Source organism: Triturus cristatus, chromosome 11 (assembly GCF_964204655.1).
Source record: "Triturus cristatus chromosome 11, aTriCri1.1, whole genome shotgun sequence".
In the NCBI taxonomy this organism is placed as follows: Eukaryota; Metazoa; Chordata; class Amphibia; order Caudata; family Salamandridae; genus Triturus; species Triturus cristatus.
In genome coordinates this window covers 1,018,119,421-1,018,132,016 of record NC_140594.1, presented here as the reverse complement: position 1 = coordinate 1,018,132,016, position 12,596 = coordinate 1,018,119,421, and the positions used below count along the sequence as shown (strand labels likewise).

The 12,596-nt window shown below is 55.2% G+C and overlaps 1 protein-coding gene across 3 annotated transcripts in view; it reads right to left on the bottom strand.

The window, feature by feature from the left end:
- The window catches only part of LOC146785847 (maltase-glucoamylase-like), a 783,978-nt gene that overhangs the window by 636,995 nt on the left and 134,387 nt on the right, over nucleotides 1-12,596 (bottom strand). The gene's annotated exons all lie outside the window — the stretch shown is intronic.

The following is a 12,596-nucleotide window of genomic DNA, read 5'->3' as shown; positions in this document are numbered from 1 at the left end:
ACCAAAGCCATGTTCTCCTCCAGGGTGAATGGCTGTGACCTCTCCACAGCCCTTGACATGGTTCCAGGGAATCAGTAGCAGCAGCTGGGTCGTGGAATACAGAGATGTGCAGGCAAGTGCTCCCTCATGGGACCTGGCTGCCTTATCTCTGCCTTGCTGGCCCATCTCATGCACAGGAGTACAGAGTGATTGGTCACTCACATTTGCATCCTATGTTTCCTCCAATCCCTTCAAACCTAGCAGTCTGTGGGTTCTCAATCTGTTTTTTTGTCCTGCATGATGTCAGCCCCACAAACACATTGCAACAAAGTAGATTTATTCCAACTGAATTCTGCCGTGCAGCTTCCTGAACAAATTCAAAATTTGAACTTGGTCTCCATGACAACCAGCATGCATGTAGGCCTTAATACTTGTCCCTCATGTGTCCCCTATGTAATTTGGAGCTTCACACACAGGTACGGTGCGTTCCGGGGCCCTAGGGCACCCCAAATGCATAGCAACGGCCCGTACACGCGTGCCTACGTTCACTATCACTCTGGGTGTCCACGCGTATGCGTACTCGTAGTGGTACGGGCCGTACGCGCGCCTGTACGCTCCCTATCACTACGTGTACGCATACGCGAGGACACCCATAGTGATATGGAGCGTACAGGCGTGTGTACGGTCCGTACCACTACGAGTACGCATACGCAAGAACACCCATAGTGGTAGGGCCATACACGCGCCTGTACGCTCCTGTTGGACTTGGCCCTTCTGGCAGGTTCACCCCTGAACTTTTTTTGCTTTTTATTGGTGACTTGGTGTGGTGATTTGTTGGTTTCTGCGCACTTTCCCTGTGTCCCAGGGTAAAGTGCGTGCGCGCTCTGAGTGCATGTGGTGAGATAGGCCTGCCCTACCATAGGAATGCATGGGGAATGTATGTGTCCCTAGTAGTTCCTGATGCGTGGGGTGTGCAGGCCCGAGTTTGGTATGTGCGGACTCGGGGGAGTGAATGCTGCGCGATGATATGTGCGGCGTGCATGTACCTAGTGTGGAAGTGCCACTTCTAGAAGTGGGCACTTCTGTGTGCAGTGTGTCTGTCGCGTGATTGGCTGGTCATGTCATGTGACGGGCTAGGGATTCCCCAGAGTCAGGATGAGCCACCCAGTGGTGAATGGGGAGATCAGCAGCTAGATGGGTGGGAGGAGTACACCTGGGTCCTGAATAGGGCAGGGTTTTCCACACACAATGCTGGCTCCGCCCCCTGTGGTGCGACTGACGACCCTAGCCCTGCCAGTGAATAGAGTGAGGGGCTGAGCACATCAAGGGTGCTCCCCAACCAGCTGCGACTGGTTTTCCCCCTCACCCTGAACCCAGAACAAAGGGGTTTGCTGTATAAAAATGGGGCTTGGTCCCCACAGAAACTGTTCTCTGCCAGGATCTTACCTGAGGGGGGGCTGCCGCTGCTGCTGGACCAGAGGACCGCCACCTGGACTACCTCCCTGCCTGGAGGCCCAGTGAGCTGGCTCTGGGTCCAGCCTTGCCCCCCACCCCTGCCCTGCTGCATGCAGGGAAGAACTTTGCTGGACTTTGTGGTGCTTTTTATGCTTTAGCGCTGAGAGCGCTTTCACTTTTGATCCCTAGCGCTAGGAGCGCTTTATTTCTGCTAGCCGGTGCCCACCCGGCGTTTGCCCCGTTTTCTGCCGATTCTAGAGTCTCCTGGCAGGTGCCCACCCTGCCAGGGACATTGCTGTAACTGTAAGCGGGTGCCCACCCCGCGGAACATTGTTCTATTATCCCGAGGGAGCCTACCCCTCTGGTTGCCGAGTTGAAGAATCACCGCCGCGGCCGGGCTTGTAGGAAGTCAGGCAGGCCGGGGGCGGGACAACCGGAACAGGAAACAGGAGGGCGGGAGCCTACCCCGCCTCCCTCCGACGACTCACGGCTAATTCCGAGCCCCGCAGCAGGCAGGAGCCTACCCTGCACCTCGGGGCACTCTAGCGGAGAAGCGCCGTGTCCCCTCCAGGCGGGAGCCCACCCCGCGCTGGATCTTGAAGAGTCCCGGTGAGTGAGGAAGGGGCCCGGGTGTGAGATAGGAGCAGCGCGAGGCTCCCATCTGCTAGGGAAGCCCCGCGCCGCTGGTCCGGCTGGGAGAGGCAGCGAGGAGAGGAGTCCTGCCGAGCCCAGGTAAGGGGGGGACGGGGTCGCTCCCACGCCAGTGCCTGAGACCTGCCTGAGTCCCCCGAGCGGGACTCCAACGTGTAACGGGGCACTTTGTTCAGATCGCCCTGCGGCCCCAAAGAAGGGACATTACTGGTTCCAGAGCGCGAGGCGCTCCAACGGTTGGGGCATATTCGTTTTCCGAGCCCACGAGGCTCCAAAGAGGCGCATGGTTCTTGAGCCACAGAGGCTCCAAGGAAAGGGCATATTACTATTTAGAGCCTGCGAGGCTCAAGGGGCATATTATTATTTAGAGCCTGCGAGGCTCAAGGGGCACATTATTGTTTAGAGCCTGCGAGGCTCGAGGGGCACGTTATTGATTCAGAGCCCAGACAGGCTCCAACGACTCCCATAAGTGTTCTAAGGGCCCCGAGGTGCCCAGGCCCCAGTCCCTACAGCTGCCCAGCACTTATTGGGCAGCTGCAACGTTTAGGTTGTGCAGGGTGCGCCTGGCTTGCGCAGCCTGCGCAGTCGCGCCCTGACCTTATTGGATTGGTCATTTCTGCACCCCTGAGAAGCCAGTTGGCCTGGGGGACAGTTTTTCTGTATTGTGCCCTCCCCTAGGGTACCTGGTGATTTTTATATATGTACTTTTGCGCCTACGCAATGTCTTTATGATATTCTCCTTCCTAAACTGTGTTTATGCATTGGAGATTGTTTTACTTGTAGTAATTATGCTAGTGTGTTCTTGTTTCCTTTCCTGCACCTCTGAATGTGTTTATGCATCATGTGCTTTACACCTCTGAATGTTATGCATCATGTGTTTATGTGCTTAGACCCCTACAGGTATTGTGATACTTAGGTGGTTGTTTTCTCCTAGTACAGGTGGTGCTAGTGAGGTCCTGATTCCCTGCGCAATATTTTCCTAAGGTGGTTAGGGTTGCGTAGGTGGTACTTACCTGATACCAGTAGTTACTGGTTGTGTGCTACATATGTTATTTTGTACTACAGTATTATTCCTATGTTCTAAAAAGTGCTAATTCCTGACAGTGGTCCAGGTGGCCCTGTCCCCTGTATATATAATCCCTTGTAAATTCTGCCCGTGCCTGTTGGCACATTGTAGAGTGTGTGTCTTTATCTAATGTGTTGTGTATAATACAAAGGCTATTTTTATAGAATACCTTGTGTGGAGTTTCCTTTGTGGTGGGCCTTGGGAGTTGTTGCTGGGTGCGCGCGCAAACGCTTTACACATCGCCTCAGGGATAAGCCTGTCTGCTCGTGCCAAGCTACCAAGGGGGTGAGCAGGGGTTATCTTTGGCGTGTACCTTCCTTGCCCTGACTAGAGTGGTGGTTTCTGTCTGGCTTTGGCGCAAGCCCTAGCCAACCAGAAATCCCATTTCTAACAGCTCCCTATCAGTATGGGTGTCCTCGCGTATGCGTACTCATAGTGGTACGGACCGTACATGCGTGCGTACGCTCACTTTCACTATGAGTACGCATACGCGAGAACACCCATAGTTGTACGGACCGTACACGCGTGCGTACGCTCACCTTCACTATGGGTGTTCTCGCGTATGCGTACTCATAGTGATAGTGAGCGTGCAGGCGTGTGTACGGTCCGTACCACTATGGGTGTTCTCGCGTATGCGTACCCATAGTGGTACGGACCGTACACGCGTGCGTACGCTCACTATCACCATGGGTGTTCTCGCGTATGCATGCCCATAGTGATACGGACCGTTCACCTGTGCGTACGCTCACTATCACTATGAGTACACATACGGCAGCACTCCCATAGTGATGATGGAACGTACACAGGCCCTCTTAGCAGCAGTACGGTGGTTTTCACACATCACAGTGGTGACAGGCAGCACACAGGAAGGGAATAGGGCTGACATACTTGTCCATGGATGGACATCAAGGCATTGTCTGGGGAGTACTACATGTGTGGGGCACAGGTGTGACAGGCTGTGATGTGGAACATTACTCCTGAGTGGAGAAGGCAACAGATGTATGATGAGATGTGTACAGATGTAATGTGTGATGGTGCAATGTGTGCCAGGCATGCCCTTCACTCCTTTGACATGTGTGCATGTCGTACTGCACACTGGGGATGAGCGTCACTGGCATGGCACGGACACCAACACACGCAAGTGTCCCCTGATGGCCGGAACAGGGGTTACCACACCTGACTTGTCACTACCCATGGTGCACGATGTGACTATGTCATGTATGTGTGGGGGGTTCCCATTAGGTTGATGTTGGAGCACCCTCAAAATCTGCAGCTGTTGCAGCAACCAACATGTAGATTGACATTGGACACTGTTCCGCACACCATGCCACATGTGGTATCGGATGTGAGGAGCGTATGTATGCATGGGACACGGATTAGCGTGACAAGGACATGTCTGCATCCTCTCTATGAATGTGTGGTGAGTCATTACATGTGCACCTTCATGGCAAGGTGTGTGGGCTGTCCTAGTGTAATGTCATGTGACCTGTGTCTCTAGTGTTCCGCTACCAGTCTCTGCAATCGGCATCCTACTTCTGCTGATGTGTGGGTGTATGTCACTCCTGTGTTGCGTCTGGCTGTTCTCTTGCACTGGGACACAGCTAATCCCATGGCATGGCATGTGGAGGTTCTCAATCTCCGTGTGTAGCTGGGTCTTGGTAGGAGTGTCACCTGCCAGCCATACGTGTCCAGGGCATGTGGCACATATGTAGCATATGTGTATAGACAGATTAACATGTGCTCAGTACAAAGTATTTGTTGTTGTGGGGCACTCACTCTTCCTTGTCACTTCCACATTCCTGCAGAGCGCCGCCTCTTCCCCGAGCAATTCCGGACTTGGCTGCCATGCGGTAGAATGATCGTATCCGGTGCTACCGCTTCCCCCGACGGTTGATTCTGGAGTTGACGGCGAGACTGGCACCACACCTGGAACCGCTGCACAGGTATCCTACGGCACTGACACCCAAGCTAAAGGTAATGGCAGCCCTACATTTTCTAGCCACGGGTACCTTTCAAAATACCATAGCTCATGTTGGTGGCATGTCCCAGAGCATGTTCTGCCGTGTGCTGCATGATTTCTTAGAGGCCATGTTGATTCACCTGGATGACTTCATCAAGTTCCCAACCCCTGAAACGTTGACTGGTGTCAAGCGTGGATTCTATGCCCTGGGAGGGATGCCCCATGTCATTGGGTCCATAGATGGTACACATGTAGCTTTGGTACCACCACACGCACGGGAGGTAGCGTACCGCAATCGGAAGCACTACCACTCCATCAATGCCCTTGTGGTGTGTCTGTCCAACATGGTGATTTCACATGTCTGTGCTCGTTTTCCAGGATCAGCACACGATGCCTACATCATGAGGCGTAGCAGGATGCCTGAAATGATGATGCAGCTGCGCAACGAACGAGCATGTGTTGTTGGTGGGTACAGTCTGTCTGTCCTGTATTTTGCATAGCCTACCAGCACGACCGCTTCACCAGTTCTAACGATGTCCATGTGCTTCCCATGTAGGGGACGCTGGCTATCCCAACATGCCATGGCTGCTCACACCTCTCCGCAACCCCATCACGCCGGCCCAGCTCCGCTACAACACCACCCATGGCCGGACAAGGCGAGTGATAGAGAGGACGTTTGGCCTGCTGAAGAGCCGATTTCGGTGCCTCCACAAGACCGGTGGCGCGCTCCCATATGCCCCTGCAAAGGTCTGCAAAATCTTCATGGCCTGCTGCATGCTGCACAACATGGCAGTTGAGAAAGCTGTGCCACTCATCCTGGATCAAGATGATCAGGACCATCCACCCGTGGAGGACGAAGGGCTTGGCAATGGGGCTAGTGATGTGGAGGATGTGGAGCTGCAGGAGGACATCCGGACTCGGCTCATACGCAACTTCTTTGCTTAGTGGTGAGTACCAGTGTCTGAGTGTGCACACATTGCTCCACGTGTGGCATGTGTTGTGATGTGTGTCTCCACCTGCATGTATGGCACGTGAGTCAGAGGTGTGTGTGGGTGTGTCACTGGAGTGATGGTGGCAGTGATGATTGTATTTCCCCAGTCATAATTGTGACCTAGCATGTTGTCATCCATACATGTGTCGAGTTCATGCACATGCAAGTGGCTGTGTTTTTTGTGGCTGACTTCTTGTGTGTCTCTCTTGCCCAGGTACTTGCGCATGGCGTCTGCTGGTTGCATTGTTGTGGCACTGCTATTCCTCATGGACACGTCATGGTGTGCTGACTCAGCGTTACACGCACGGACAAGTTTGGAAGTCTCCTTAGGGTAAGGGATGCATCAGGGGTGTATTGGGTGTGGCAGGTGTTCACGATGTATGCACACTGCCCCTGTCGATGTTTGGTTCCTCTGCAGCCATGTAGCATCACCATGGGACACATGATATGCAGCTGTGTACATCTGAATAGATGGTCTGACTGGTTGACAGTCATCAGTGATGGGATAGGGGATTGTGATGATGGCATCAATGTGTGTAACACTGCCCTCGGACACATACGGTTTGCATTGGCTTGACATGGTGTGGGACTTCTACATCAGCGGATCAATGGTGTGTGGCAGTCTCTCCGTGAGCAGCTGTGGGTGTTTAGCTGTTAGCCGACAATTGCGTGCCAGTTCCATGGCTAACACGCATTTGTGCTGCAGAAGGGGGGTGCCAGTGTTGGACCCACATGTTACTCCACAAGAAGTGTTCATGTGTAATTCAAGTTGCCTCTGCAATCCCGAAAACATGACTAATAAAGGTGTCCCTATGCCTCCAAGGTGCCTCTTCTCAGTCAATGCTGGTGTGTTGCCACGGTGCATCCAGCATGTCTGGCATGGTTTTCCCGGATAGTGGCTATGTGTCGATGTGTCGAGCAGCAAGATGCAAGCTGTGTGTGTGGGCTGAGACTGTGTATTGGGCATGATGTCCATGACTGTGTGGGTATTGTGACATGTGCCATCCCCATGCATCCAACGTTGGCCAGGCCCCCATTCTCTGCATCCACCGGACTCAAGCTTGCAGGACATGGTTCTGCCACCTGTCTACACATACCTGGGTGCCCCCCAGGACACTCCACATGATCCCTGACCTCTGCGCATGACTGTTGCTGTACTCAATGTGTCTGTCAGCACGGTTGTGCGGCCACCCCCTCAGCTGGTTGGGCCCATCACGGGTGTGTATGGTGCTCCATGTCTGTCTTGCCTAATACACTGTGACCCGTGTGTCCCGTGCCAGACTCAGGCCCCAGGGTGTGGATGGTTGAAGTCAAAAGAGAACTCAGGCATGTTTAGACTTTACAACAAACATGTAAGGTAATAATGCAACCAGCAGGCATCTTCTCTTCATGGTGTGATATTTTATTTTTGTGGGGGGGGGGTATAACGTGAGGGGCTTTCTGGGAGTTTGGAATCCAAAGTTCAGTAGGGGAGTTGGTGTCCTTGCCATTGGAAATCCTCAGAGTCCATGCCACAGTCTTTGTCAACATTGGTCAGACAGTGACCAGCAGGGCCATGTGGCAGAGAATGTCTCTTGATGCTGTGATGCTGTTGGTCCAGTGGGCCAGGTGCCAGGCCAGGTGTCCTGGGAGATGGTGATGTAGCGCCGACCCTCACGGTCCTTTCCGTGGACGACCCGGCCTCCTGCGGGGACCCTCAGAAGCAGGCCGTGACGATGTTTGGGATGCTCCGTCGGATGTCTCCTCCTCCTCCTGATCCCTCCCTGTGGGTGGTGATGTTCTACGCCGTGTGGCACAGGGAGGGTTGCCCATGTTGTCGGCCATCCGACGGAGTGTATTGTGAATCCCCTGGAACACCGTCACTTGCTCAGCCTGTCTGTCCTCCATCCTCCGTTGGTGTTGCAGTAGACAGGCATCTTGCTGGGCCTGCTGGGTCTTTATCTCATCGAGGGTCCCCTTGATCTCATTGAGGGTGGACACAACCTGGGCCATGCCCGTGGTGTCCTGCCGGTATGTGTCCAGGATGTTACGGACATGGGAATATACCGGTTCCCCAGCCAACTGGTCAGGCTCGCGCCTCCGCCGTCCTCCACTCCCACCACCCCTGCCCACTTGCACCTGGCCTGCCCTTGTGGGCACATCGGGTCTCCGGGACCCCTGAGGGGTGGCATTGGCGTTGTCGCCTGCCTCCTCCTGGGTGCCCGGGACACCGTGTCCCTCCTGGCCAGCCTGGCTGCTTTGTGGTGGTGGGGCAGGGATCCTGGGTGTCTCCTCTGGATGTGGCAGGAGTGGGGGTGGTGGTTGGCCCAGTTGTACCTGACGCAGGTGCTGCAGGTGGTTGGACACCAGAGGTGCCAGGTTGGTCGGGGTCGTCCACAGAGTGGTGAGAGTCGTCGCTGCCGGTGGGATCGGGCTCCCGCAGATCCGGGTCCTGTGAGTCTTCCCCCCCAGTGTTGGGGGGTGAACCACGAGGTTGACCTGTGTGTGAGAGAGACAATGTTAATTTTGGTCCATGCAACATCCATGTTTCATCAGTTTCAAAGTTGGCACATTTCCTCTTGGAATTAGGATCTGTCTTGCATTCCACTCACAGTGCACTTGTGCATGGGTGTGTCCCTTGGGCACCACTTTGGCCCCTTTAACTATGTGTGGCACAGTCTTACTTGCTGCGTCAAGTGTGACTGCAGTCAGCAGTGGAGTGGGCAGGTGTGGCGAGCCATGCATTGGCGCCTTCCGTGTAGCATTGTACATGTGCACATGGAGTGGATCCACACACTTATATGATGCAGGTAGCTGTTGTTGTGCTCGTGAACAGGTTGTGACATGGCCCTGTGTTTTGCCATGGAGAAGAGGGGGGGTTCTGGCACTGGCCACCCTTGGCTACATGCACGCAGTCTACCTGCTGACGAGCAGACATTCCCACACACCACACGGCTGATCTGCTCTCCCTGTGTCTCCCTCCCTCTCTGTCCCCCTCTCCCTCCCTCTGTGTGTCAGCCTCCTCCCTCTGTCCGTGTCCCTGTGTCTCCCTCCCTCTCTGTCCCCCTCTCCCTCCCTCTCTGTCCCCCTCTCCCTCCCTCCGCGTGTCGGCCTCCTCCCTCTGTCCGTGTCCCTGTGTCTCCCTCCCTCTCTGTCCCCCTCTCCCTCCCTCTGTGTGTCAGCCTCCTCCCTCTGTCCGTGTCCCTGTCTCTCCCTCCCTCTCTGTCCCCCTCTCCCTCCCTCTGTGTGTCAGCCTCCTCCCTCTGTCCGTCTCCCTGTGTCTCCCTCTCTCTCTGTCCCCCTCTCCCTCCCTCTCTGTCCCCCTCTCCCTCCCTCTGTGTGTCACCCTCTGTCACCTCAGCCCAGCTTCCTGGGCACACACTGTTAGCAGATCTTTGAGTGGCCCTTGGCTTGTTGATGTGAGTTTGTTTCTGATCTCCAGGCACCCATTGGGTGTAGTGTGTGTCTCTGCGCTGCTGCTGTGGTGGTGTGTGCTGCCACTCTTTCACAATGTTGGCTGTTCATTAGCTGCTGTCATGTGCAAAACAGTGCCTTCACCCCCATGTGTTGATGCAAGGCGTCCGCCATTTGCTGGCGAGTCTTTCCTGTGTGGGGACACACTGTTTGTCTGGCTGTGACCTAGGCCATATGGGCAGAGGGCATTGTTGTCTGCTTCTGAGTTGCACTATGTGAATTTTGGGGCCCACCCTCCCGCCATCCGGGTTACCGTGTCATGTGTTGGTGTCTTCTGTGGCTTGTGACTTGACATTGTCCAGCTGGGTGCATGGGGCATGGTGGCGGCAGTGGCATGTGCGTGTTCATGGAGTGTGGTTGAGTCATGCGATAGCTTGGGGTGGTTGCGTGCCTGTTAGTGATTTTGGTTGTGGATGACGTTCCCCCCATGTGAGGTGCGTTGTTTGTGTACTCACCCGGGTCTCGGAGTCCTCCTAATCCTTCGACTGCCTCCACCGGCTGTATGGCCATCACCCTCTCCTCCCAGGGCTGGTAGTGTACGGGTCTGCGGGAGGGCCCTCCTCCAGTGGCGTTGGCCTGGTTGTGTTCCTCCAGCATCTTGGCTCGGACCCTCCTCCGCAGATCGTACCACCTGGCTTGGCATTCCTGCCTGGTCCTTCTGGTGTCCCCAACAGCATTCACAGCATCGATGATGGTCTGCCACATGGCTGTTTTTGCTGCCATGCTGGTCTGTCTGACCAATGTTCCAAAGAGCTGTGGCTCGACTCTGAGGATTTCATCGACAAGGACCTCCAACTCTCGGTTACTGAACTTTGGATTCTTGGTAGTGGGCATGGTGAGGGGTGTGGATGGTGGGGGGGGGGTGGATGGTTGTGGGTATGTGGGTGTGGTTGGGCTGGTGTGTGTGTGTGTGTGTGAATGTGATGAGGGGGTGTTTGTGAAGGTGGTTGTGTGAACGTGTGCAAGTGTAAGGTGTGGTGAAGCTTGTAGTATGGTGCTGTAGGTTGTCTGTGGTGTCTGGCAGCAGTGAGTCTGTTGCAAAGGCTCATGGTTTGTGTGTGTGGGCCCTTTTTATTGGTCCATTGGTGGATGTGGCTGTGTTTGAAGTTTGGGTGGGTGTGTTATAAGGAGTGGTGGTGTATTGGGCCTCTGTTTGTTTTTGGCAGTTGCAGGTCAGTGAATGTGTTATTTTAGTGGTTGTTGGACATGTTTAGTGGCTTTGTGCCAATCGAATGGTGTATTCATGTGTTGTTTTGGTTTGTCCTGGTTGTGTACGTGCGTTTTTAGCGTGTGTACGGTGTGTACATGGGCCATTTGGTTGTACGGTGCTGTCCTTGTGTGTGGCTTGGTACGACTCGTACATGCGGTTGTGATGTTGGGGCATGGGGTGCGCTCCGTACTTAGGAGGTTGTGGTGGGGGTGCGACTCTGACGTACACGGGTGTACATACAGGGGGGTACGACACGTACAGGGGTGGGGGTACGACTCGAACGTACAGGGGTGTAGGTACACGGGGTATGACACGTACAGGGGTGGGGGTATGACTCGAACGTACAGGGGTGTGGGTACACGGGGGTACGACACGTACAGGGGTGGGGGTAGGACTCAAACGTACAAGGGGTGTGGGTACACGGGGGTACGACACGTACAGGGGTGGGGGTACGACTCGAACGTACAGGGGTGTGGGTACACGGGGCTATGACACGTACAGGGGTGTGGGTACACGGGGGTACGACACGTACAGGGGTGGGGGTAGGACTCAAACGTACAGGGGTGTGGGTACACGGGGGTACGACACGTACAGGGGTGGGGGTGGGACTCGAACGTACAGGGGTGTACATACACGGTGGTACGACACGTACAGGGGTGGGGGTAGGACTCGAACGTACAGGGGTGTGGGTACACGGGGGTACGACACGTACAGGGGTGGGGGTATGACTCGAACGTACAGGGGTGTGGGTACACGGGGGTACGACACGTACAGGGGTGTAGGTACACGGGGGTACGACACGTACAGGGGTGTGGGTACACGGGGGTACGACACGTACAGGGGTGGGGGTAGGACTCGAACGTACAGGGGTGTGGGTACACGGGGGTACGACACGTACAGGGGTGGGGGTACGACTCGAACGTACAGGGGTGTAGGTACACGGGGGTATGACACGTACAGGGGTGGGGGTACGACTCGAACGTACAGGGGTGTGGGTACACGGGGGTACGACACGTACAGGGGTGGGGGTAGGACTCGAACGTACAGGGGGGTGGGTACACGGGGGTATGACACGTACAGGGGTGGGGGTACGACTCGAACGTACAGGGGTGTGGGTACACAAGGCTACGACACGTACAGGGGTGTGGGTACACGGGGGTACGACGCGTACAGGGGTGGGGGTAGGACTCGAACGTACAGGGGTGTGGGTACACGGGGGTATGACACGTACAGGGGTAGGACTCGAACGTACAGGGGTATACATACACGGTGGTACGACACGTACAGGGGTGGGGGTATGACTCGAACGTACAGGGGTGTAGGTACATGGGGGTACGACACGTACAGGGGTGGGGGTACGACTCGAACGTACAGGGGTGTGGGTACACAGGTGGGGGTTCGACACGTACACGGGTGTACATACAGGGGGGGTGTACATTCACGGGGAGTACGACTCGAACGTATGGGTGCTGGGGGGAGTGTTGGGCGCGTATGCGGGCACATGTCTCCATGGTTGCAATGGGAGTTCGGTGCGGACGGTGTTTTTTCCATACGGTTGTGAGATCGGACGCACGGATAGGATCGTGATTCCTCGGTCGGACTTCACTTTTCACATTGGTACGGTAAATCGTCCGAGGACGTGTCGGACACATTTTCCGACCCGAGGACGTGTGGGGAATGATTCCCAATGCGGTTCGTATGGACTTTTTACCATGCGAATCGTGATTGCCAGTTTGTACGGCACTTGTACGATTCGTACAGTAAAAAGACCGGATACGAGTCATACGGGGACATTTTTTACCCGATCGTAATCGGCACCCAAATGTATAGG